The following is a 26,745-nucleotide window of genomic DNA, read 5'->3' on the forward strand; positions in this document are numbered from 1 at the left end:
GTAGACTGGAGGATGGAGTGGACTTGGAGTGAAGTCCAGAGTTGAAGACACTTGGAGGTCGATGGGCAACGAATGGACAGACAATTGTGAGCTCCAACGTGCACATTAGACTATCATTAAAATGGGCCCTTTTTCTTTTTGTTTTCTTTAATAACCCTATAGTCAGGGTAAGAATGATAAAGCTGAATTATTTAATTGCATATGGTGTACTATCTGATATTTTGTGGTACAGATTTGTAACCAGGCAACACATCGCGCAGATCCACGCAAACAATATTTCTCAAGTTGGCTGGGCCGCAGGCTGTCTTCCCCTAGACAAATGCATGCTGGCTGAACCAGAGGGTTTTATACACGCACACGCATGTACATACATAGTACCATATTACTACGTATTGCATACATACGAACTGGAGGGTTTTATACCGCACATGGATGTACATACGTAGTACCATATTACTACGTATTGTGTACATACGAACTGGAGGGTTTTATACACGCATGTACATACATAGTACCATATTACTATGTATTGCATACATACGAACCAGAGGGTTTATATATACGCACACGCTTATACATACACAGTACCATATTACTATGTATTGCTACCACAAAACTAACTGTTTCATGACATATGTCATTGATATTAAACATCACAATATCTCGCACCGTTGTGGATACTGAGGAAGTATTGAGCAGAGGCAGAGCAGTTGGAAATGTGGAGAAATGGCAGGGGGAGTTTAAGCTGGACAAGTCTGAGGTAATATGCTTTGGGACATCAAATACAAGAGACAAGCGTACAGCAAATAGCAGAACCCTTCACACACAGTGGATGGACAGAGACAGATGTGATTCATAGATTGAATCAATGGCCAGGACAGGATAATTAGCTGTTTCTGTACTGTTTCAGTCTGTGTTCCCGATCTGAAATCTGATGAGGTGATGCTGTTACCTCAATGTGCGTCAGGTGTCTGTAGTTCAGGTTGGTTACACATTTGTTGAAGCCAGCTCTCTGTCATCTTGTTGTAAACGAGCAGAAAATCTCGCAGCTGAAAGACAGCAGAGTCAGAGATGTTGGGTGTGATGGGGAGAGAGACAGGACAGGGGAAGATGAGGGGGGCAAGGAAGGAAGGGGAGGAGGAAGAAGAGGAAAGGGGTGAGGAGGGGAGGGAGTGAGGGGTGAGGGGGTGAGGGGGAGGAGGGGGAGGGGGAGGGGAGGGGAGGGGAGGGGAGGGGGAGGGGAGGGGGAGGGGGGAGGGGAGGGGGAGGGGAGGGGAGGGGGAGGGGGAGGGGAGGGGGAGGGGAGGGGGAGGGGAGGGGAGAGGGGAGGGGAGGGGAGAGGGGAGGGGAGAGGGAGGGGAGGGGGGAGGGGAGGGAGAGGAGAGGGGAGGGGAGAGGGGAGGGGAGAGGGGAGGGGAGGGGGAGGGGAGGGAGGGGAGGGGGGAGGGGAGGGGAGGGGGAGGGAGGGGAGGGGGAGGGGAGGGGAGGGGAGGGGGGAGGGAGGGGAGGGGGGAGGGGAGGGGGGAGGGGAGGGGGAGGGGAGTGGAGGGGGGAGGGGAGGAGGGAGGGGAGGGGAGGGGGAGGGAGGGGGAGGGGGGAGGGGAGGGGGAGGGGGGGAGGGGAGGGGGGGAGGGGAGGGGGAGGGAGGGGAGGGGGAGGGGGGGAGGGGAGGGGGAGGGGAGGGAGGGAGGGGAGGGGGGGAGGGGAGGGGGAGGGGGAGGGGGGAGGGGGAGGGAGGGGATGGGGAGGGGGAGGGGGAGGGGAGGGGGAGGGAGGGGGAGGGGGGAGGGAGGGGAGGGGAGGGGGAGGGAGGGGGAGGGGGAGGGGGGAGGGGAGGGTAGGGGGAGGGAGGGGAGGGGGAGGGGGAGGGGGAGGGGGGAGGGAGGGGAGGGAGGGGGAGGGGGGAGGGGAGGGGAGGGGGAGGGGAGGGGGAGGGGGGAGCTGAGGGGAGGAGGGGGGTTGAGATGGGTGTGAGAGAGGGGAGAGGAGGGGGCGCAGGTGGGGTGGTGTGAGGGGGAGGGGGTGTGAGAGGGGGGAGAAGGGGTAGGAGAGAAGGGGGGAGAAGGGGTAGGGGAGAAGGGGAAGGGGGTAGGGGAGAAGGGGAGAAGAGAGGGAGGAGGAAATGCAGGAGAGAGCTTGTTCCCTACTCCATCTGTACACTCTGCTCCTATCACTTTCTCATCCCCTCCACCTACTCTCTTCTACCTCTATTTCCGGCTGTTTAGACGCATCTAGTCATAGTCATACTTTATTGATCCCGGGGGAAATTGGTTTTCGTTCCAGGCATATTACAGCCCTCCGCAGGATGTATAATGAATTATAGAACTTCAAGGAACTCAAATTCTCGAATACAACCCAGTCTCATGTATAAATTGAATGATAGACTCTTCAATCAGATGTTGATTCTCTGATGGCCAAACAAAGACTGAATAGAAACCAAAATAAATTTAAGCCACATAGCCTCTTGAACAGCATGCTTCTTTCAACTTTGTATTGATTACAGCTCAGCAAAACATGCTGGACTGTCTCTGGACTACCAGAGTCACGTAATCCAGTAGGATGTTTTCCTATTATCTTTAAATAATAGTTTAGCCCACAATGCCCCAACCTAAGTCTTGTAAATTTCACCATATCTCTACGACTTAAAAGGTAACAGTCTGAGACCTTTTTAACTAATGGTTGACTAGAAAAATAATGCCTGCCCCTTAATTCATTTTTCCAGTCCTCCTGCCACTTCTTCTCTATACCTTTTTTAATCCTACTTCTCAATTCTGCTCTGCCTAGGGGAACTCTAATTTCTACTTGCCTGCTCTGTAAGGAAGACTTTGCAATGCCATCCACAATTTCATTTCCCTCCACCCCAGCATGCCCAGGTATCCATGAAAATCTAACTGCACAACCCATCTTCCCTACTCTAAACAACACTAAGAGAATCTCAATAACTGTGTCAGGACGAGCTTTTGATTTACTCCCTTTTATAGACTCTAAGGCAGCAGCAGAATCTGAACAGATGATAACCCTACGTTGGTCGAGAGTCTTCTATCCACCATAAGGCCCAGAGGATTGCTAATAATTCTGTTGCAAAGACAGAAACACCATCTGAAACCCGGTGACCAATCTTAACTCCTAGTTGAGACACATACATCCCAAATCCTGCCCCACTGCTCTCCGGCCACTGAGCCATCAGTAAAAAATCTTCAGATAAGATCTGCATTTATTATTTAAATACTCATTTGTGATCAACGCTGATGGAATTGCACTGCTTCCTTTGGGCTGAAAAAGGAGGAACAGGTCTACTTCTGGTTCTGGAAAGAGCCAAAAAGGGACGGGTGGCAAGCAAATTTGGCCAACTATCTCTTCCTCAGTTTCAATTTCACAGCCCAGTTATTAACCAAATCTAAAAATGGGTATCTTTTAATTTTACTTTGGTGCTCCAACTTCCCCCGCAAAAGACACTTTGATGGACAGCTGTGATTGAATCCATTTAGTTTTACCCAATACTGCAGGCCCAACTGAATTGGTCTAAAATGCAGAGGCACTTCTCCCATCTCCACACATAATGCCGGGACTGATGCTGTTCTAAAAGCTCCACAACAGAGTCTAAGTGCTTTGGACTGCACAGTGTCTAATTTTCCAAGCACTGCCGTAGCAGCGGAACCATAAACAATACAACCATAATCTATAACTGATCTAATCATAGCTAGATATATTAAGTACATAGTTTCCCACCCTGCTCCCCAGTGGCATCCAGCAATACTTCTCATAACATTTAAAACTTTCTCACACTTTGTCGACTGTACCTCTTCCTAGAGATGCTGCCTGGCCTGCTGCGTTCACCAGCAACTTTGATGTGTGTTGCTTGAATTTCCAGCATCTGCAGAATTCCTGTTGTTTGCGTTTTAAAATTCACTACTGCGAAGCCTCTTCGGTGATGCCTACACCGAAGAAGTTTAGATCCTCTCTTCGACAGGAGTTCAGTGAAACCATCTCTCACTGCTCCCCATCTGTAATTTCTTCGGCTCTTCAACTTTTCGACCATATTTTGACTCAGACTCGCACCGTCCTGTCTTTTCCTATCATTTTGGATCTCCCCCTCCCCTCCTACTTTCATATCTCTTACTAACTCTTCCTTCAGTTAGTTCTGACGAAGGGTCTCGGCCTGAAACGTCGACTGTACCTCTTCCTAGAGATGCTGCCTGGCCTGCTGCGTTCACCAGCAACTCTGATGTGTGTTGCTCACACTTTCCAATTGTTTTATCTATATGAACCCTCCAAATAAGTCTCTCATCAAACCAGATGCCTAAAAATTTGAATACCTTGACTCTTTCCAGTGGAGATCATATAGACACAATTCACAATCAGGAATCTTTTTTCTAAAGCCAAAAGTCATGTATTTGGACTTAGAAGCAGAAATCTGAAACCCCATTTATTAGCCCAGTTTTGAACTGAACTTAAAGCCTTTTGTACCTGCCTTAATATATACTTGACGTTTCTTCCTCTTTTCCAGATTGCACCATTGTCTGCAAACAATGATTTGCCAAATCCTGTCCCTACCTGATCAAAGCTATCATTTATCGTGCCATTAAAAAGAACTGGACTAATGACACTTCCTTGAGGGGTACCATTACCTATTTTAACTGACTTGGAGCTTGTTCTGCCTATTCTTACTTGAATTGTCCTTTCCTTAAGGAAATCTTTGATCCAATTAAACATTCTACCTCTAATTCCCGCATCATAGAGTTTAATTAACAAGCCATCCTTCCATAGTGAGTCATATGCTCTTTCAGTATCTAGAAATACTCTTACCATTACTTCTCTATTTTGAAAAGCTTTTTTAATATCATGATCTAAAAGGGCAACAGATTCCATTGTTGATCTTCCAGTTCTAAAACCATTTTGATAGGCCGCAAAATGTCCCTTATTTTCCAAAAATAAACAAGTCTGTTGGTGACCATTTGTTCCATAGTTTTACAAAGCACTGATGTTAAAGCTATAGGCCGATACGAACTAGGACTAGACACGTCCTTATCTGGCTTTAAAACTGGAACTACCACCGCATGCTTCCATTCTACTGGTAATTTTCCTTCTTTCCACACTGAATTAAACAATGCTAGAATTTCTATTATTACAGACATCTAAATGCTTAAGCAATTCATAACATAGTCCATCCTACCAGGAGAAGTGTTTGAACCTGATTGGACAGCTTCCTGCAATTCCTGAAGGGAGAAAAAACAAATTTATGGAGCTATTATCATCCAAAACTCCTGTCCAATTTCCAACTTTCCTTTAACATAATTTCCTTTCTCAAATCACCTAACTCTTCAGAACTGTGTAACACTTGGAACACTTCAACAAACATATCAGCCTTTTCCTTATTGGTTACAGCTTCAATATCTCCTTCCAGCAAAGCTGGGATAGATGGTTTCCTGTATATCCCTGACATTCTGTGAATGATCGTCCATAGCTGCTTTATAGGTGTCTCAGGGCCCAGGGTTCCACAAAATCTTCTCCAACTATCCCTCTTTGCATTTTTAATTACTCTCCTTACTACTGCCTTTCCTTTTTATACTCCATAACATTACCTAACACTGGGTACTTTCTTAATTTCCTGTAAGCTCTATTTCTGTTTCTTACTGCTATATCACAATTTTTATTCCACCACGGAACTAATGCTCGAGCCTTAGGAACATTCCGTAGCGGAATAGTCAACTGAGCAACTTTATGAATTATAGAACAGAGGATTCATTCCAATCATCTATGGAGCCCTCGCTATTAATCTCTTCTATTATATCCACAGCTTTCTCCTGGTACTCATCCCAATGGTCCAAAGAAAAATTATACCTAGTAGACCTCTCCTCAACTTCTACTATCAAATTTCTACCAAATCGACATAATGTAGGATAGTGATCACTTCCTAGTGCGTATCTGTCCATAACATCCCATTCCCCAACCCTAGCTAAGTTTGAGGAAGTGATAGATAAGTCTAAGTGACTACACGTATTCTTTACAATATTAAATCTTGTAGGCCTTCTGTCATTTAGCAGTACCATGTTGTATTTATCTAGAAACTCCTCTATTACCACTCCATTACTATCTTTACTTTCACTACCCCATATAGGATTATGGGCATTGAAATCTCCAACCCAAATTACTGGGGATTTTACCTTATTCATAATTTCATCCAAATCTGATAATATCTTATTACCTGGATTATAAAAGTTAATCAAAGTTATTTGACTACGAAAGCTCCAAACCTCCACAACCACAATTTCAAGGTTAGATTTAATATCAAATCTTCTGAACTGGAGTCCTGTTTTTCTGAAAGTTGCACACCCTCCACCAGATTTACCTGTTCTGTCAGCTCTCAAACTATCATATCCAGGGATCACAAAATCTAAATGAGGCTTTAACCATGTCTCCTGTATACAGATCAAATCAGGCTTGTCTTTAAAAGTTCCAACAAATCTTTTTAATTCTTGACCATTTGCAGATAAACTTCTTGCATTCCATTGTAATATTAAAAACATCGAAATACTAATTATTGGCCTCTTCATCCACATAAAGCTCCTCCGTACTCTCTGATCCCAACAACTGGGAAGTATTCAGTGATTGTTTGTCTGTCATATACTCATGTAATCTTTCCGGCGAAATCTGTTTTATATCAAGGAATCTCTCTGCAGCTCCAACAACTACTTTTATCATATCCGACCTCTTGGCTGTAGTTTTAGCCCCGACCAGTACATCAACAACAAATGCCAAAAAAGACTCTTTAGTCATCAGCAACATGCCTGAAGGAACCATAGTTGGAGGACTCGGAATGAACTGACTCCCCATCGTTCCAATCTTTTCTTTACTTATCTTTTGCTCTCTATCAACTTCCTTACTGCTTCAGCATATGATATTTTTTGTTGGATACTAACATCCTGAATCTGCTTTGCCTTACTAAAATACTCACATCCTCTGAACACCACTATATGGTCCCCTCCACAGTTACTGCATTTAGGCACCGCTGCCTCACATGCTTTAATATCATGATCCTCTCCACCTTTCATACATCTTCTTTTACCTCGACATGAACCAGCAATGTGTCCAAATCTCTGACAATTCTAATAGCATAAGGGAGGCCTAATGTATTCTCTAACTTGATAAGACCTGCACCCAAGATAGACTCTGGTTGGAAGAACATCACCTGCAAAAACCAGAAGAACAGGGGAATCCCAATTACCACCTTCTCTCAATTTTAATCATTTGGCTTCAATCACTCGACCACCTTTAATATTGTCCAAAATTTCCTTTTCAGTTATGCCAGACCAAATACCATACACTACCCCCTTAACTCCCTTCCTTTCTTTCAGAGTAATACACTCCACTTTCACAACCAATTTTCCCACCATTATTGGTCATTATTTCCCACTGTTATATTGGTCAATGTCTTCGCAACAAATTTTCAGAATCCATTAGACAAAATTTTGGCCTGGCATCCTTTACATATTTGGTCCTCTAATGCTGCTGCCACTCTCAAAGGATTAAGGGCTCTAAATCCTCCTCCTCCTTCCTTCTGACCTTTAATTTTATACAGAACTATAAATTCCTCCAATTCACCCACTTTCCTCAGTTTGTACTTCAGGTCTTTCACTTGATGCACCCCTTTTTTGGCTACCCTTATTTCTGGAGTATTACACAGTCTCCCGCCCTCTCCCTTCAATCTCAACCCCCTCTGCAGCCATAGGCTACAAGCTAACCCTTTCCAAACTACTAGGCTCCTCCACACCAAAGTTCCCACCCACTCAATCCAGCTAACCAGCCAGCCAAGAGCTACCTGCAGTCACTGGCCAGCAACCGCACCCCCACCACCCACCTCCGCCTACACTCACTTGTTCCCTTCCCTCCCAGTTTCTCCCTCATTCCCCTCTCCTCTCTCTTCCTCCCCACACTCCCTCGACCCCCCACTTTCCGTTCCTCGTCCTCACTCTCTATCCACCGTCCCTCTCCTCTCTGCCTGTCTCCGTTCCCCTCTCCCTCACTCACGTTCCGTAACTGTCCATGCTCGGCTGCCATCTTGCGCTAACCTTTGCGCCCTGGTTTCCGGGCGACCCGGCTGACAGGTGAATGGATGTCGTCACTTCCTGGCGGCGGCCCGGTGCAGCTCGGGGTGTCGGACCGCTGCGGAGGCAGGAGGCGGTTGGAGGTAAGCGGGAGGGAACGGGGGTGGTAGGCAGCGAAGTGAGGATGGGCAGTGTGAAGGAAGAGCTGAAGGTTATGGTTGAGGGGAAGGGGATGAGAGGGAGGGGTGGGATGAAGGGGAAGAGGGGATAAGGAGGAGCGGAGGGGATGAAGGGGGAGGAGAGTGGCTGGGAAGAGGGATGTGGGAAGATGAGAGAGAGGAGGGATGGAGGGAGGGGTATAGTGGGGATGAGGGAGGAGTGGAGGAGGAGATGGAGAAGGAAGGTGAGAGGGAGGATGGAGGTGGGAGGGAAGGAGAGAAAGGGGAGAGGGGGAAGGGAGAGGAGAGGGGGAAGGAGAGGAGAGGGAGGGAAGGGGAGAGGGGGGATGGAGGTGAGAGGGAGGGAAGGGAGAGGAGAAGGAGGGAAGAGAGGAGAGGAAGGGAAGGGGAGAGGGAGGGGCGGAGGGAATGGGAGGGGAGGAAGGGAGATACGGAGGTGGGGTGTATAACGGTGTGGATTCCGGCTGTGTGTAATCAGTATGGCAGTGAATGATGGTGTGAACTGTGTGGCAGTGTATGATGGTGTCTGTCCTGGTAGTTAATAGTGTTATTCTTGTGTCATTCAGTTAGCCACTCTAACATGGGATGAGTTTACATACTGTACAAACAGGGTTATCAATAAAGTTCAGGTGAATAGCCTGAATGCTGGTGTAATGGTGTGCTCTGCACTCCCTCTCAGTAACGAACACAACAAGTATCAGAAGTGCCACACACACAAAATGCAGGATGAACTCAGCAGGCCTGGCAGCATCTATGGAACAAAGCACAGTCAGCGTTTCGGGCCGACATTCATAGGAACATAGAAAACCCACAGCATAATACAGGACCTTCAGCTCACAAAGCTGTGTTAACATGTACTTACTTTAAAAATTACCTACGGTTACCCATAGCCCTCTATTTTTCTAAGCTCCATGTACCTCTCTTAAAAGACCCCATCGTATCCACCTCCACCATCGTCGCCGGCTGCCCATTCCATGCACTCACCACACTCTGCGTAAAAAAAGCTTACCCCAATGTCTCCTCTGTACCTACTTCCAAGCACCTTAAAACTGTCCCCTCTTGTGTTTGCCATTTCAGCCCTGGGAAGAAGCCTCTGACTATCCACATAATCAATGCCTCTCATCATCTTATACACCTCTATCAAGTCACCTCTCATCCTTCATCGCTCCAAGGAGAAAAGGCCAAGTTCACTCAACCTACTCTTGTAAGGCATGCTCCCCAATCCAGGCAACATCCTTGTAAATCTCCTCTGCACCCTTTCTGTAGTTTCTACATCCTTCCTGTAGTGAGGTGACCAGAACTGACCACAGTACTCCAAGTGGGTCTGACCAGGGTCCTATATAGCTGTAAGATTACCTCTCAGCTCTTAAACTCAATCCCATGGTTGATGAAGGCCAATGCACTGTTCAACCTGTGCAGCTCCTTTGAACGTCCTATGGTTTGGGACTCCAAGATCCCTCTGATCCTCCACACTGCCAGGAGTCTTACCAATAATACTATATTCTGCCATCATATTTGACCTGCCAAAATGAAGTGCTTCACACTTATCTGGGTTGAACTCCATCTGCCACTTCTCAGCCCAATTTTGCATCCTATCGATGTCCCGCTGTAACCTCTGACAGCCCTCCACGCTATCCCCAACACCCCCAAACTTTGTATCATCAGCAAATTTACTAACCCTTCCCTCCACTTCATCATCCAGGTCATTTATAAAATCACAAAGAGAAGGGGTCCCAGAACAGATCCCTGGTCACCAACCTTCATGCAGAATATGAGCGTCTACAACCACTCTTCGCCTTCTGTGGACAAACCAGTTCTAGCGGGGTGGGGGGTGGGAATGAAGTAAATAGCTGGGAAGTTGATTGGTGAAAGAGATACCTGGCTGGAGAAGGAGGAATCTGGTATGTGGAGATAGAAGCCATGGAAGAAAGACGAGGGGAGGGGGAGGAGCCCCAGTGAGAGGTGATGGCGAGAAGGTGAGAGAAGGAAAAGGGGACAGGGACTGGTGAAGGAGAAACCAGGGGGTCCATTACTGGAAGTTTGAGAAATCGATGTTCATGCCATCAGATTGGAGGCTACCCAGACGGAATATACAATGTTGTTCTACCACCCTGAGTGTGGCCTCAATGCAACAGTGGAGGAGGCCGTGGATGGACATACTGGAACGGGAAGTGGAATTAAAATGGGTGGCCACTGGGAGATCCCACTTCTTGCAGATTGAGTTGTAGGTGCGCTTGGCGAAATAGTCTCCCAATCTATGTCGAAGGGCCGAATGGCCTACTCCTGCACCTATTTTCTATGTTTCTCACCAATGTACAGGAGGCCACACCGGGAGCACCAGACACAGTATATGACCACAACAGACTCACAGGTGAAGTGCACCTTACTTGGACAATGCTCCCCCCCCCCCCCCCGCCTCTCCTTCACCATTCCAACATTTCCCATCCCCTTTTCCTTCTCTCACCTTATCTCCTTGCCTGCCCATTGCCTCTCTCTGGTGCTCCTTCTCCCTTTTCTTTCTTCCATGGTCTTCTATCTCCACCTATCAGACTCCACCCCCCACCCCCCAGCCCTGTATCTTTCACCAGTCAACTTGCCAGCTATTTACTTCATCCCTCCCTTTCCGCTTTCACTGATCACATTGTGTTTCTTCCTCCCCGCCCCCCGCCACCTTTTAAATCTACATCTCATCTTTCTTTTTCAGTCCTGACAGAGTCTCGGCTCGAAACGTTGACTGTACTTTTTTCCATAGATGCTGCCTGGCCTGCTGAGTTCCTCCAGCATTTTGTTTGTGTTGGTTGGATTTCCAGCATCTACAGATTCTCTCTTGTTTGTGAAGTATCAGAAGTGGTTGATTGTTGATGATCAACAGACCAAGTGAGATCCCCAACGAGATAGGATTTATAGTAAGATTGTTCTTGTTTGCATATATCTATGAAAAAAAATCCAACCTAAACTGCCTATGCTAGTTTATTAATTGTATGCACCACAAGGCTTAGCTGAGCAAGAGCTAGGGTTGCTAGGCAACACTTTAAGGCTGCACCCAAAAGTGGATACATTGTAATAATCTGTGGGCTACTAGCCTGGGGAATTGCCCAGAGACACAGACATGTCAAAGAAGTCAGTCAAGCTCCCAAGGTGAGAAAAGAAAACTTTTATACTCAAACCAAATAAACAGGAAAAAGGAACAAATACCTGCAGTACCTACATCTGCTTACCTAATAAAGCCCTCTGAGACATTTGATTTCTCTAAACCAGGGGACTTTGAGTGATTTAGGGTTGCAAGCAATTTCACCCAGGCTTCAGAAGACCATCAAGTAAACACACTGATACACTGCATGGGGGACAAAGCAGATGACATCATGGGTTGATGAGGACTACATCATTTATTATTATATTGTAATTTGTTCTCTACTGTGCCTATTGTCTTGTTTATTATTTATTGTACTGCCCTGCACTGTTTTGTGCACTTTATGTAGTCCTGTGCCTGTCTGTAGTCTAGTGCAGTTTTTATGTTGTTTTATGTAGTCTAGTGTAGCCTTGTGTTGTCTCACATAGTCTAGTGTAGTTTTGTGTTGTCCTGGAGGAACGTTGTTTTGTTTTTACTGTGTACTGTACCAGCAGCTTATGGTCGAAATGACAATAAACTTGACTTGACTGACAGATGCTCAGGAAAAGGAGTACAAAACAGTGCAGGACAAATTCAAAGAATATTTCACAGGAAAGTGAAGTGCTATGTTTGACAGGGAAGAGTTCAACTCCAGAAAACAGGAGCCAGATGAAAGTGTAAATGACTTTATCACAGCATTTTATGTCCTGTCAGACAACTGTGCTGTGGAAATCTGAGAGATGAGCTCTTTAGAGACAGGATTGTTGTTGGGCTACCAGAAACCAGTGTTAGAGACTTCAGTTGCAGGCAAATCTCACACTCGAGAAAGCTATTACTATGGTCGGGAAGAGTGAGAATGTTTGTCAGCAACAGGCAGAACTCATGCACAATAATGAAGCTGAGGTAAAGCTAGAAGCTGCACAAAAAGAAGGGTAGAAACAAGGTGCAGTCTGAAAAAGTACAGAAAGAGGTGACAGTAGAGCTCAGCTCAAACGAAACGAAACACACAAGCAAAGCAAAGACAGGGTAAAATGTCCAACAGCAGGAGGTGCGGCAAGTCTCTATTCCACGTGAAAGAGTTCTGTCCAGCAAAAGAAATGAAATGCCACCAGTGCAATAGAGGCAGCCATTATAAAAGCCAGTGTCACTCAAAATTGTTCTTCAGGTCAAAGAAGACCATGATTCAGATGGAGAGAGAGCTTTCCTTGTTGCTCGAGATTCAAATAGACAAGGCTAGTATAGTCCAGTTCAGTTGCAAAACGTGACAGTGACGTTCAAAATGGACACTGGTGCAGATGTCACAGCCATCTCTAAATGTCCGTTCACAAATCTGGCGAAGAAAACAGGTATTTTACTAAAGCATACAAAGGAAGCGCTCATGTGGCCAGGGAAACGTAAACTCTGTGTGAAACTTCCATCTGGAAAAATGAGTGTTACATGCTCAAGGAGATCTGTGTTTTTTTTTGTGAGAATGATGTATTGGTCTTGGAGGTCACCTGATGTGATTTTCCTGCCGATGTGAGGTCACATGATGATGTGCACCATGGGTATATAAGGGTCGACCCAGGTGACGCAGTTGGTCTTTAGTTTGTAGATTTCCAGGTAGAACGTGCTGTGTCTCAGTTTCTGTTTCGTGTTTGTTTTTGTGATGCAGTTTCATTTTTAAAACGGAGTGTTGAGCTCTGTTGCAAGATACCATATTATTGGACTAGAAATTTTTGCTAGATGTGTTGATTTACCCAATTCCAACAGTAGAAGGGAGAGTGACGAATTTATCGAAGTACAGGATCGAAGGATTGAGAGGAGTCGGCATCGTTTGGCAGTTTAATAAAGGATCGACCTTATTGAGTCTTCGTTGGAGAAGTACAACCTGCATCGAGGATAACTCTTGCCAAAAAGAGCAGGGAGTTCATGCAAAGGTGTGCTCCCTCTCTCTAAAAGAATTTAAGGTCAGTTGATTTAAACTGTTTATTTTCGGCATCGTGAATCCTGTGGACAGAACCAGCAGTAAAGGTGTGTCTGTGAAAAAATCCTTCTCCAGAGAAGTCTCTCCCAATTGAATGTGTAAATCTGTTGGACTTTCGAAGTTATTGCTTTAAGAACTATATCTGACTGTATCGCTTTAAGAACTGTTTTCGCATTTAACGCTTTAAGAACCAGAGCCGAGTGGCGAGTTGGTGAACGGCTGCATATCTGTTAACTTCCGGTTAAAGTTTTCGTTTGTTTTTTTCCTTATCGTTTATCCGTGTTTAATAAATGTTTGGTTGTTTTTATATAACCTGTCTCGGTTGATATTCATTGTTGCCGGTTACGTAACATGAGAAACAGTTAAAAGAGGATGTCTGTTGTTCAGACCCTCTCTTACCACTACTGGGAAGACATGCCATCGAGAAGCTGAACCTCATTGCAAGGTTGGATTTGCTAATCAGTGTCCAGGGGCAAGAAAAGTACCCAGGGTTGTTCACAGCCTTGGGGATATTGAAAAAAGAGTACTTATCCACCTGAGGCCAGAGGGGAGGCCCTACTCTCTTACCACAGTGTGGTGTATACCAGTCCCATTGATGAATGTAGTCAGAGCTGAACTTAGGAGAATGGAGGCCTTTACTGACTGGTGTGTGGGCATTGTTCCTGTAGGAAAGGGAGGATCTGTGTTGATGATGTAACAAAAATTGAATCATGCAATGATGAAGGAGACGTTTATTCTGCCCTCTGAGCATACGTTGGGTATTCTGGGTGGAGTAAAGTTCTTCACCAAACTAGATGCAAACTCAGGGTTCTGGCAGATCCGTCTAGCTCCTGGGTCACAGAAGTTCACAACCTTTATCATATCTTATGGATGATCTGCCTTCAAGAGACTCCCTCTTGGCACCTTATAAGCCCTTGAACTCTTTTAGATGAGGATGAATCAAACTTTGGAGGGACATGGATGATACACTTATCTTCGGAGGCTCAAGTGAGGAACATGACAAAAGTGTCGAAGCTCCCTTTGAGAAGCTGAAACACCCAGGAATCACCATGAACGAAAAGAAATATGCATTTGCAGAGTTGGAAGGCGAAGTTCTTAGGCCACTAATTGTCTTCAGGGAGTGCAACCAGATTCGGACAAACTGGCAGAGGAGTTCAGAACATGGAACAACCTACGAATGTATCAGAGATCTGCAGTTTTCTTGGCATGACAAACCAGCTGGGAAAGTTCAATGCAGATTTGGCTGAGAAAACAAAGCTACTACGAGACCTCCTCTCTCAGGGAACTGTTTGGATCCAGGATACATCACAGGAGGTCATACTCATCACTTAAAGCAGAGCTTGTCTCTCCGCCAACAGTGGCATTCTTTGATCTGAACGAAGCAACCAAGGTCTCAGCAGACTTCTCTTCCTTTGGCCTCGGGGGAGGAGTGCTCATACAAAATTGCAGGAGTGTATGGCAACTGGTGGCATATGCATCAGGAGCACTGGCTCCTACTGAACAGCTTTACGCTCAAATCAAAAAGGAGACGCTGGTTCTCGTGTGGGCTTGTGAATGCTTCAGGTGCAATTGATAGGCATGAAATTCCTACTTGAAACAGACCACAAGCCGCTTGTCAGCCTCCTCAGCTTGAAGCACGGATGACTTACCTCCACATCTGCAAAGATCCAGAATGAGGCTTATGTAATACTGTCCCCAGCAAATCTTTCACAACATCAGACACCCTGACGAGGATGCCATGCAGAAATGAGTGGACGGAAGCTGACTCCGCCGTCATGGAAGATACCAACATCTACTTAACTCAGGTACGTGGAAGGTTTCCTGCATCACAGAGTAAACTGGACAATGTTATTGCTGAGTTGAAAAAGGGCCAAATCTGCAGCAAAACTGTGTGCATGGATAGACCAGCTGTTCCAAAAGGAGCTCATGAACTCAGACCTTACTGGCTTGAAAGAGACACACTCACCATTCTTGATGGTTTGCTGATAAAGGGCTCCAGACTCGTCATTCCTGCTTCTTTCATCAGTCAAATCCACCAAGGACATCAAGGGATCGACAAATGCTGCCTAAGAGCAAGGCGATCCACGTTGTGGCCTGGTCTGAGCACACGTTTGGGAGATGATGTAAAACAATGTGAAGCACACAGAAATCATGCTGAACCCTCTGTCCCACAGAATTCCCAGACTTTCCATGGCAAATTGCGGACACAGACATGTTCAAGCGGAAGAGACAAGTATCTTCTCACGGTGGCTTACTACTCATGGAATGTTGAGTCCAGGCTGTCCTCTACATCCTCAGCAGCAGTTACACAGCACCTGAAAGCTGTATTCGCTTGCCATGGAATAGCAGAGACACTGTGTCAGACAGCAGTCCACAATTCAGCTGCTCAGAATTAAAAGCCTCTGTTGGGGATTATGAGTTCAAAGACCAGGCAAACAGTTCACGGTACCCACAAGCAAATAGAGGAGTGGAAAGAGCAGCGCAAACTCCTACTGAGGGCAAAAGACCCCTATAAAGCACTACTAGCTTATTGCTCCACACCCGTTTTGAATGGCCACAGTACATCAGAGCTGTTAATGGGCCGGAGACTGAGAACAAGCCTGCCCATTCTTCCTTCCTTTCTGCAACCTCGCTTACTGGAATTAGACAAAGTGAGAAATTTTGAGACAGCACGGCATGAGAAAACAAAGAGCATGCATGATCTCAGACACAGAACAAAACCTTTGTGGCCGCTCAGGAATGGTGAAGCTCTGTGTTTCAGACCAATTCACCAAAGGAACAATAGTCCAGCAGCATTCGGCACGATCATTTGTGATCAGAACATCACTGAGTGAAATCAGGTGGAACAGGTGTGCACTCCTGCATCGTCGAAGTCCACGAAAAGTAGAGAAAAAAATAGGGGCTTGATCTTTGTGACCAGGATCACTTACTTGAGGTGAACATATCTGTTCAAGAATCTCCATCTGCTCCAACACTTCCAGCAACCTGTACCAGATTGGGTCGTTTATCTGTCCCACCACAGAGCCTAATAGCTTTTGGCAAGTGACTAAAGAGGCAGAATAATCCTCTTTCAAGCAAGTGAAAATCTGCAGATGTTGGAAATCCGAGTAACACACTCAAAATGCTGGAGGAACTCAGCAGGCCAGGCAGCATCTATGGAATAGAATGCAGTCGATGTTTCAGGCCGAGACCCTTCAGCGGGACTTACTTAGTCCTTCCACTTTGTCGGAGTGTTCAGATAGCCTACGCTGACCTCCTTTAGATTTAGTGTTTTTTCAAAATGTGTTCTAATGTTGAAAACTTTTCACAAAATGAGACTCTTTTTAAAAAAAAAGAACTGGTGAAGAAAGAGGAGGAAAGCTAGAGAGAGAGAGACAATTAAAAACAAAGAGACAGTGATAATGTTGGCACTTCATTTTCATGTTTATGTAAGGAGCATAATTTGTGTGCTGAATTGTTCAATTTCAATGACTAATTTCAATGCCGTTCGGAGGGAATTGAGAGAAGCCAGGAGATTAGGGCTGAGAAGAAAAGTGGATCAGCCATTATAAAATGGCAGAGCAGACTCGATGGGCTAAATGGCCTAATCCTGGTCCTAGATCTTGTGGTCTAATAGACAAGAATTACATCCCTAGTTTTTCTCTTTTTCAAGAAGGGGAGATGTGGTTGTTAATAGTGTTATTCCTGTGCCACTCAGCCGCTCCCACATGAGAGGAGTTCACACACTCCACAAACAGGATTATTCATAAAGTTGAGTATCATGCATGTTCTGGTGTGAACTGCGTGTTGATGTATGATGGTGTGAACAGCCTGGGTCTGGGAAACTGGAGGCTGTAAATACGATAGATTGGCTGATACTGAAATGTAAACTGGAGATTAAGGAAGGCAGTAATTATTTGGGATTACAAGGCTTTCAAATGAGATGGGGGAGGGAAATGTAAAGGGCCAGTGTTGTTTAAAAAAGCAACCACAGGCAGGTGGGAATCTTACGTTCAAAGGGTCATCAGATAAGGTTGTGTGTATTGAACTAGATCGTGAATCTGAAGGCAAATTTCTGACCAGTGCGGGTGTTCAGAGGGCTGTCTCTGTTCACAGCAATAGTTAGTGTAAACAAAGAGATTGGGCGGGAAAGAGAAGACGTACAGATTGTGGAAATCTGAGACCAGAAGCAGAAAAACTAGATAGTTCTGTGGAAAGAGGTTTCAGGTTACACATCGTATCCTTGGGTGGAATTAAGGAGATGATGTTGAGGGAGAGGGTGGTCCGGGACATGGTGGAGGGGGCCAGAAGCACTGCACAGACCCAATGTGAAATGTTCCAAAGGTATGGAGCTCCTTCTGTGGATTTGGGAGAATGATCTTAGCCTGTCTGAGTAAGATTTAAGTAACTGGATTTAATCATTTACCGACAGGAAAGCATGCACAGAAAATTTACAAGGATGTTGTTGGGGAAGATGTGAGTTACAAGGAAAGATTGAATAGGCTTGTCTGTAGGAGTGTGAGGGGAGATTTGATAGATACAGAATTAATAGGGGTACAGAAATGGTCACTGAGGTTGTGTGAGGACTAGGTTAAGGGTGAAAGGTGAAACATTTAAGGGGAACATGAAGAGGAACTTCACTCAGGGTAGTGAGAACGTGGAATGAGCTGCTAGCGAAAATAGTGGATGTAGGTTTGATTTCAACACTTGAGAGAAATTTGGGTCGGGTATGGAGGGTTATGATCTGGGTGCAGGTCGATGGGACTAGGCAGGTTAATAGTGTAGCATGGACTAGATGGGCCAAAGGGCCTTTTTCTGTGCTGTTGTGACCTATGACTGTATCACTATAATCAGAGTCACAGAGTATGGAACCAGGTCCTTCAGCCCAGAATCTGCACCAAACACCGCCAGCTATTTACACAATAGCCACTTATCTGTCCCCATATTGGCACAGATTGCTTCCTCATGTATGTTTTCATGACAATGGAGAGTGGGCAGATCGACTGATATGTTGTTGGGATGTGGGAGGAAGCTGGAGCATGTGGATACTAATGAATACCCTGTCACCACTGAGGTCTTGTCACTAGGCTGTTTACTGTTGTCCTGTGCTGTGCACGGCTTGCGGTTTGAATTATATTTTATTAACTTGCTTGTGGTAGTATTTTGTTTTATGTGCTGTGTGTGATATATGTATCGTGAGTGTACCGCGGTCTAGAGGGATGTTGTTTTATTAGGCTGTATGTATGTACAGTCAGATGATAAACTTGAACTTGTAGGTAGGGGTTAATCCAGCTAGGAGTCTATTCCTTGGTGTGTAGGGGACTAAGGTGTTTAAAATCATGATGGGCAGACACAGGGAAAGTGCACACAGCCTTTTTACCAGGGAAAAGGAGATGAAAACTAGAGGGTACAGGAGAGAGATTTAAAAGTGATCTGAGGGGTAACCTTTTCACCAGAGGGTGATACACATATAGAGTGAGCTACTGGAGAAAATGGTAGAGGCAGGTGCCATCATGAGGTACAAGGGTACAGGTGCATTCAGTAGTTGAGGAAAGTTCAGCAAAATATAGGCAAAATGGGTGGGAATCAGAATTGGGTTTAATATCACTGGCAAATGTCATAACATTTGTTGTTTGGTGGCAGCAGTACATTGCAATTCCTTGTAATAAAAAAACTGAGTGCAAAAGAAAAAGAGCAAAAAATAGTGAGGTAGTGGTCATGGGTTCATTATCTGTTCCGAAATCTGATGGTGGAGGGTAAGGAACTGTTGTTGAAACACTGAGTGTGTGTCTTCAGGCTCCTGTACCACCTTGATGGTAGCAATGAGAAGAGAGCACGTACTGGGTGATGGAGGTCCTCAATGATGGATTGATATTCAAAGACAGCCTTGATACTGAGGAGGCTAGTGCCCACGACGGAGCTGTCTCAGCTTGCAATTTTTTCCCATCCTGTTCAGTGGCCCCTCCGCACTAAACAGTGATGCAGCCTGTTAGAATGGTCTCCATGGTACATCTGTAGAAATTTGCAGGAGTTGTTGGTGATCTATCAAATCTTCTGAAACTCCTAGCGAGGTATAACCACTGATAGCATGGCTGTGGCGGGCCAAAGGGCCTGTTTCCATGATACACCACTCTGACATAAAGGAAGGAATTAAAGAGGGTCCAGGAGAGGTTTTCCAGCATTAGCCCTTGTGCGCCAGTGAGTGGTTGGACGAGCTTGGGTTGTTTTCTCTGGAGCGGCGGAGGCCGAGGGGAGATCTGACCGAGGTTTATAACATTGAGAGGCATAGGAAGGGTAGACAATCAGAATCTTATTCCCAGGGCAGAAATGTCAAACACCAGAGGACACACAAAATGTCGAAGAAACTCAGCAGGTCAGGCAGCATCTATGGAAATGAATAAACAGTCAACGTTTCGGGCCAAAGCCCTTCGTCAGGACTGGAGACGAAGGGGGAAGATGCCAGGAAAAGGTGGAGGAGGACAAGCTAGAAGTTGAGAGGTAAAGCCAGGTGGAAGGAGGTAGGCAGGTGAATTGAGAAATTTGGAGGTGATGTGGAAAAGGTACTACAGGGCTGGAGAGAGAGAATCTGATAGGATGGGGGAAAGGAAAGGAGGAGGGGATTGTAAGAGGCGATAGGTGAGGAGAAGAGGTAAGGGGGGGTCAGAGGACATGCTTTTAAGGTTGGTGGGGGGTGCTTATGGTAGTGTGTAAAGGCAATGTGAGGGGCAAGTTTTCAAGAGGGGTGATAGGTGCCTGCAATAGGTTACATGGATTCAAGAGACTTTTAGACAAATGATGGGGGAAGAAATGGAGGGACACAGATGATACACAGGAGGGGGACATTTGGATTAATTTGACATCAAAATTGGCATAACATTGTGGACCAAATACCTTGACCAATGCTATACTGTTCCATATCTTTAAGTATGAAGAGCCTGGAATGGTGTTAGATTGAAGAAGTAAATGAGACTGTGGGAAGACTGAGACAGGACAAAATCAAAGAAGATCCGAATATGTTTCAAGTAAATTTAAAAAAAAGAGGATAACCAAAGATAGTGTGGGGTCTGTGAGGAAATACTCCCGTGGGTGGAGGGAGTGATATGGGTGACTCAGAGAGAGTGTGGGGTCTGTGAGGGAACGCACTCCCAGATCGTGTCCACAGCATTTTGGAGAGGGAGGGCGAGCAGTCTTGGTACGTATTGGTACCAATGACATAGGAAGGAAAAAACAAAGAAGTCCTGAAAAGATAATTTAGAGAGCTAGACAGAAAGCTGAGAAACAGGACCTCCAGGGTTGTAATTTCGGAATTGCTTCCTGTGTCACTCGCCAGTGAGGGTAGAAGCCGAATAATTTAGCAAGTTAATGCGTGCCTGAGAAGCTGATGCAGGGAGCAGGGCTTCAGGTTGTTGGAACATTGGGATCTCTTCTGGGAGATGGATGATCTGTTCAAAAGTGACGGGTTGCACTTAAACCCAAGGGGGACCAATATTGTCACAGGCAGGTTTGTTAGAGCTGTTGGGGAGGGTATAAACTAATTTGGTGGGGGCGGGGGTGTAGAGACTAAGGATAGGACGGATGGTAAAAAAGTAAAGATAGCGTACAGTCAGATTGTCAGGAAGGGCAGGCAGATGATGGGACAAAGTTGCAGCCAGCCCGGTGAGTATTAGTGCATTACGGATGCGGAATCAAAAAGGTTAGTAAGTAGAGTATTCAAATGTTATATCTCAGTGCAAGGAGTATAAAAAATAAGGTGGATAATCTTGTTGCACTATTACAGATTGCCAGGTATGATGTTGTGGCATCACTGAATCGTGGCTGAAGGATTGTTGCAGTTGGGAGTTGACTGTCCAAGGTTACGTGTTGTAATGGAGGGTTGGGAAGGTAGACAGAGGGAGTGGCATGGCTTTGCTGGTAAAGGATGCATCAAATCAGAAAGATGTGATCAGAAGAGGTTGAATCCTTGTGGGTTGAATTAAGAAACTGCAAGAGTAAAAGGATATTGGCAGTTATATACAGGCCTCCCAACAGTGGCTGGGATGTGGACCACAGAATTGAATTTAATTGACTTTATTTCTTATATCCTTCACATACATGAGTAAAAATCTTTACGTTACGTCTCCGTCTAAATGTGCAATGTGCAATTTATAGTGATTTGTAATAAATAGTATGTACAACAGGACAGTCAATATAACATAGAAATACAATTGTATCAGTGTGAATTAATCAGTCTGATGGCCTGGTGGAAGACGCTGTCCCAGAGCCTGTTGGCCCTGGTTTTTATGCTGCCGGATCGTAGCAGCTGCAGCAGTTTGTGATTGGGGTGACTCGGGTTCCCAATGATCCTTCGGGCCCTTTTTACACACCTGTCTCTGTAAATGTCCTGAATCATGGGAAGTTCACATCTGCAGATGTGCTGGGCTGTCCGCACCACTCTCTGCAGAGTCCTGCGATTGAGGGAAGTACAGTTCCCATACCAGGCAGTGATGCAGCCAGTCAGAATGCTCTCAATTGTGTCCCTGTAGAAAGTTCTTAGGATTTCTCAAACAACTTCTACTGACTGAGGTGAAAGAGGCACTGTTGTGCTTTTTTCACCATACAGCCAGTATGTACGGACTACGTGAAATCCTCGGTGATGTTTATGCCAAGGAACTTAAAGCTGTTCACCCTCTCAACCCCAGATCCATTGATGTCAGTGGGGGTGAGCCTGTCTCCATCCCTCCTGTAGTCCACAATCACCTTCTTTGTTTTTGCGACATTGAGGGAGAGGTGGTTTTATTTACTTCTCTGTAGGCTGCCTCGTTATTATTTGAGATTAGGCCAATCAATGTAGTATTGTCAGCAAATTTAGTTAGCAGATTGGAGCTGTAGGTGGCAACACGGTCGTGGGTATACAGAGAGTAAAGAAGGGGGCTAAGGACACAGCCCTCAGGGGCACCTTTGTTGAGGGTCAGAGGGGCAAAGGTGAGGGAGCCCACTCTTAACTCCTGCCGGTGATTGGACTGGAAGTCCAGGATCCAGCTGCACAAGGCAGGGTGAAGGCCAAGGTCTCTGAGCTCAGGAATTATGGTGTTGAATGCTGAACTGTAGTCCAAGAACAGCATTCTCACATAAGCATCCTTCTTCTCCAGATATGTAAGGAAGGTGTTTAGAGCTGTGGCTATTGCTTCATTTGTTGATCGGTTGTGTCGGTAGGTGAATTGTGGGGGGTCCAGTGTGAGTGGTAGCATGCTGCAGATGTAGTTCTTGGCCAGCCTGTCAAAGCATTTGCTTATTATTGAGGTGAGTGCGACAGGACGCCAGTCGTTCAGACGTGTTACCTTGGTCTTTTTTGGTACAGGGACAATGGTGGATGTTTTGAAGCAGGAGGGCACTCTACACTGGGAGAAGGAGAGATTAAAAATGTCTGTAAATACACCTGCAAGTTGTGCCGTGCACATCCTGAGTATCCGCCCTGGGATGCCGACCGGTCCCGCAGCCTTGTGACTGTCCACTTGTGGGAAACACCTGTGTACTTCAGTCTCAGAGATGACCACGGTGCAGGTCACTTTGGCGGCTCTCCTCGGGGGCTCAGTGTTGGCGACATCGAACTGAGTGTAAAAATGATTTGGCTCATCTGGGAGAGAGGCGGCGATGTTGGAAACACCACTGTGTTTAACTTTGAAGTCTGCGATGGTGTGTAGACCTTGCTATAAGCTGCTTGTGTTATTGGTGGAGAGTTGTGTCTGTGTCTTGTCCCTGTATTGTCGTTTTTGCTGCCTTGATGACTTTGCACAGATTGTACCTGCATTTCTTGAGTTCCTGCTGATCACTGACAACGTAAGGTCTGTGTCGTGCGGTGGGTGCTGCTCGCACAGAACTGTTGATCCGGGCTTTCGGGTTTGGATAGACCCTGACCGATTTCTGGGGGACAACATCCTCGATGCACTTCCAGTTGAAGCTCATGACCCCATCTGTGAACGCGGAGACATCCTCATCATGAAAGACATTCCAGTTGATGTCATCAAAGCAGTCCTGCAGCATGGAGTCTGTTTGGTCGGACCAACAGAGGACGGTTTTAACTATGGCTGTCTCTTGTTTCAGCTTCTGCCTGTACCTCGGCAGCAGGAAAATGGAGGAGTGATCCGACTTTCCAAACCGCGGACGGAGGAGTACTTTGTAAGCGTTGCAGAAGAGAGAATAGCTGTGGTCGAGTATGCTGTCTCCCCATCTGCTCACCTGAATGTGTTGACAAAATTACAGAGAGACAGTGATGCTCTGTTGAAGTTTCCAGCAGTGGTGAAGGCAGTCTCCAGGGTGCTGTTGGTCTTGGGGGCTAGGTCAGTATCAGCCTGTGGCAGAATGTACACAGCTATGATAATAACAGCCATGAACTCCCTAGGCAACCAGAAAGGTCTACACAGCAGCACAAGGTACTCCAGATCTGGGGAACAAGGGATTTGAGGGGATGTACATTCCGGGGGTCGCACCAAGCATTATTGACCAGGTGGCATACCCCTCCTCCTTTACTCTTCCCAGTGAGGTTTTCAGACCTGTCCAGAGAACAGGGAGAACCCAGGGGACTCATTTGCATGATCCAGTATCTCCTCCATCAGCCAGGTCTGCACTAAGCACAAACCATTACATTCCTTTGTTTCCCGCTAAAAGGAGATTCTGGTTCTCAGTTCGCCAGTTTATTGTCCAGGGTCTGAAGGTTAGCCAGGAGTATGCCAGGGAGCAGCAGCCGATTAGCACACCGTCTCAACCTCACCCGGACGCCGACCCTTCTCCCCCGCCTCTGGCACCGCTTCTAAGGTAGCTGCAGTGTAATAAATGAGCCTCCCATGGATCGTGTAAGCAGGAGTTCCCAGTGTAGAAAAGGAGGCAATTGTGGGTAAATGGCATCTTCCCGATGTTCAGAGGAGTCAGTCTAACATATCTGCTGTGACTATCAGCTTCTACTGAAGTTGGAACTGAGCTTGCAACATAGCCACCGTAAGCGGCACCATCTTGGACTTCCTGGTTTACTTGGCGTAAGTCCATCTTGGACTTAGAATGGAAAATAGAAAAAGCATATCAAAAGGGCAATGTTATGATAGTCATGGGAGATTTCAATATGCAGTTTGATTGGGAAAATCAGGTTGGGAATAGATCTCAAGAGAGTAGTTTGTTGAATGCCTATGAGATTTGAACGGGGGCTGAGGAGGAGCTAGAAAAAAGGATCAGCCGTGATTGAATGGTGGAGTAGACTCGATGGGCCAGATGGCCTAATTCTGCTCCTACGTCTTATGGAGATGGCTTTTTAGAGCAGTTTGTCATTGAACCTGTTAGGGGATCAGCTATACTGGATTGGGTGTTATATAATGAACCGGAGGTGATTAGGAAGCCTAAGGTAAAAGAACCCTTAGGATGCAGTGATCACAATATAACTGAGTTCAAATTGAAATTTGATGGGGAGAAAGTAAAACCTGACGTAGCAGTATTTCAGTGGAGTAGTGGTGATTCTTAATGGTGCCTTTTGTAGATGTACTAGATGCATGGTGATGGGGGCCTTCTACGCCTTGATGATTAAAGTGTTTGTCCTGATCCTGATGAGAGGATCTGTCTCCATCACCCCTTCCCCCCAACCCGGAAATGTTCCAAAGTCCACCTTTGGATCCCTTTAATCCCATTTCCCTGAGCTTTGCCCAACAGTGCGATGGGCTTTGTGTAAGAGGCTCAAAGACTGTCCAGAGTGGGATGGAGATGAACATTAAACCAGGCTTGCATGCTGTCATGCACCAAATACAAGACAGAGAATATTGTCGTTGGAAAGTAACCTCTGAGAAGTATGCCTTACTGTTCCACTGAACTAACTGGAGTGTAGGAGCTGTAAAAATGTTAGAGAAATTGGGATTAGGAAAAGGGGGGGGGAAACCCAGAGGATGAAGATTATCCACGGCCTCCTCTACTGTAAAGATGAAGCTACACTCAGGTTGGAGGAACAACACCTTATATTCCGTCTGGGTAGCCTCCAACCTGATGGCATGAACATTGACTTCTCAAACTTCCGCTAATGCCCCACCTCCCCCTTGTACCCAATCCATTATTTATTTATATACACACATTCTTTCTCTCTCTCCTTTTTCTCCCTCTGTCCCTCTGACTATACCCCTTGCCCATCCTCTGGGTTTTTTTTCCCCCTCCCCCTTTTCCTTCTCCCTGGGCCTCCTGTCCCATGATCCTCTCATATCCCTTTTGCCAATCACCTGTCCAGCTCTTGGCTCCATCCCTCCCCCTCCTGTCTTCTCCTATCATTTTGGATCTCCCCCTCCCCCTCTCACTTTCAAATCTCTTACTAGCTCTTCCTTCAGTTAGTCCTGACGAAGGGTCTTGGCCCAAAACGTCAACTGTACCTCTTCCTAGAGATGCTGCCTGGCCTGCAGTGTTCACCAGCAACTTTGATGTGTGTTGAAGAATGAGAGGTGGTTCTCATCGAAACATGTTGAATAGTAAAAGGCCCAGATAGTGTGATGTGGAGAGGATATTTCTATGGGGGGCGGAATCTAGGACAGAGGGCACAGCCTCAGAACTGAGGGACGTCCATTTGGAACAGATTTTAGGAGGAATTTGTTTAGCTAGAGGGTAGTGAATCTGTGGAATTCATTGCCACAGATGGCTTTGGAGGCCAAGTAATTTGGTATACTTAAAGTGAAGTTGATAGATTCTTGATTGGAAAAAGTGTCAAAGTTTGCTGGAGATTGAGTTTGACAGGGATAACAAATCAGCCATGATGGAGTGGCAGAGCAGACTTGATGGGCTGAATGGCCTAATTCTGCTATGTCTTATGATAGATTAGACCATCAAGAGCTTTTTTCCTGGGAAATGTGGTTTAAGGTGAGAGGGGAAGTTTGAATGAGTTTTTCAAGGCCAAGTTTTTGTAAGAGTGGTGGGTGCCTATGGCCTGTGGAAGGTGCTGGAGGGAGATACAATGGCCTGTGAACAGGGAACAGCGGGGCACACCATGTACGGGCAGAAGAGATTGGCACCATGATGGGCTCAAAGGCTCTTTTCCTGTGCTGTTCTGTTCCATAATGGTAACAAGCCCTACTGAGTTTCAACGTGGCTGTGTCTTTTGGCTTCCTGCATTCTTGGTTAGTAACACTAAAAAACTTGGTGTTGACCATGAAGGTGATGAACAGGATTTACAGGGGGACCTTGATCAGTTCGGGAAGTGGGCCAAGGAATGGTAAATGGAGTTTAAGCGTGAGGTTTTGTATTTTGGGAAGACAAGTAGCACTTTCATGGTGAACAAATGGGGCCTGGGGAGTGTTTAAAACACAGGGACCTGGGAGTACAAGTACATAGTTTCTTGAAAGTGGAATTGCAGGTAGCCATGCTGGCCTTCATTGTTGTTGTTGTTCGTCCTTCGTAGTCGAAGATGACCATGGCTTCAAAGTCAAATGGGAGATTGGTGGCTGTGGGTCCGGAGGTGGCTGATGAGGCCAATCC

The 26,745-nt window shown here is 46.0% G+C and overlaps 1 long non-coding RNA gene across 1 annotated transcript; it reads left to right on the forward strand.

The window, feature by feature from the left end:
- The first annotated feature begins 7,907 nt into the window (after nucleotides 1-7,907).
- Nucleotides 7,908-23,588, forward strand: LOC140193198 (uncharacterized). Its single transcript, XR_011884658.1, has 3 exons — nucleotides 7,908-8,188; nucleotides 13,086-13,282; nucleotides 23,359-23,588. It is a non-coding gene; the product is annotated as an uncharacterized lncRNA (long non-coding RNA).
- Nucleotides 23,589-26,745: the final 3,157 nt, after the last annotated feature.

The sequence above is a fragment of the Mobula birostris genome, unplaced genomic scaffold, assembly GCF_030028105.1.
Source record: "Mobula birostris isolate sMobBir1 unplaced genomic scaffold, sMobBir1.hap1 scaffold_4314, whole genome shotgun sequence".
Lineage (NCBI taxonomy): Eukaryota > Metazoa > Chordata > Chondrichthyes > Myliobatiformes > Myliobatidae > Mobula > Mobula birostris.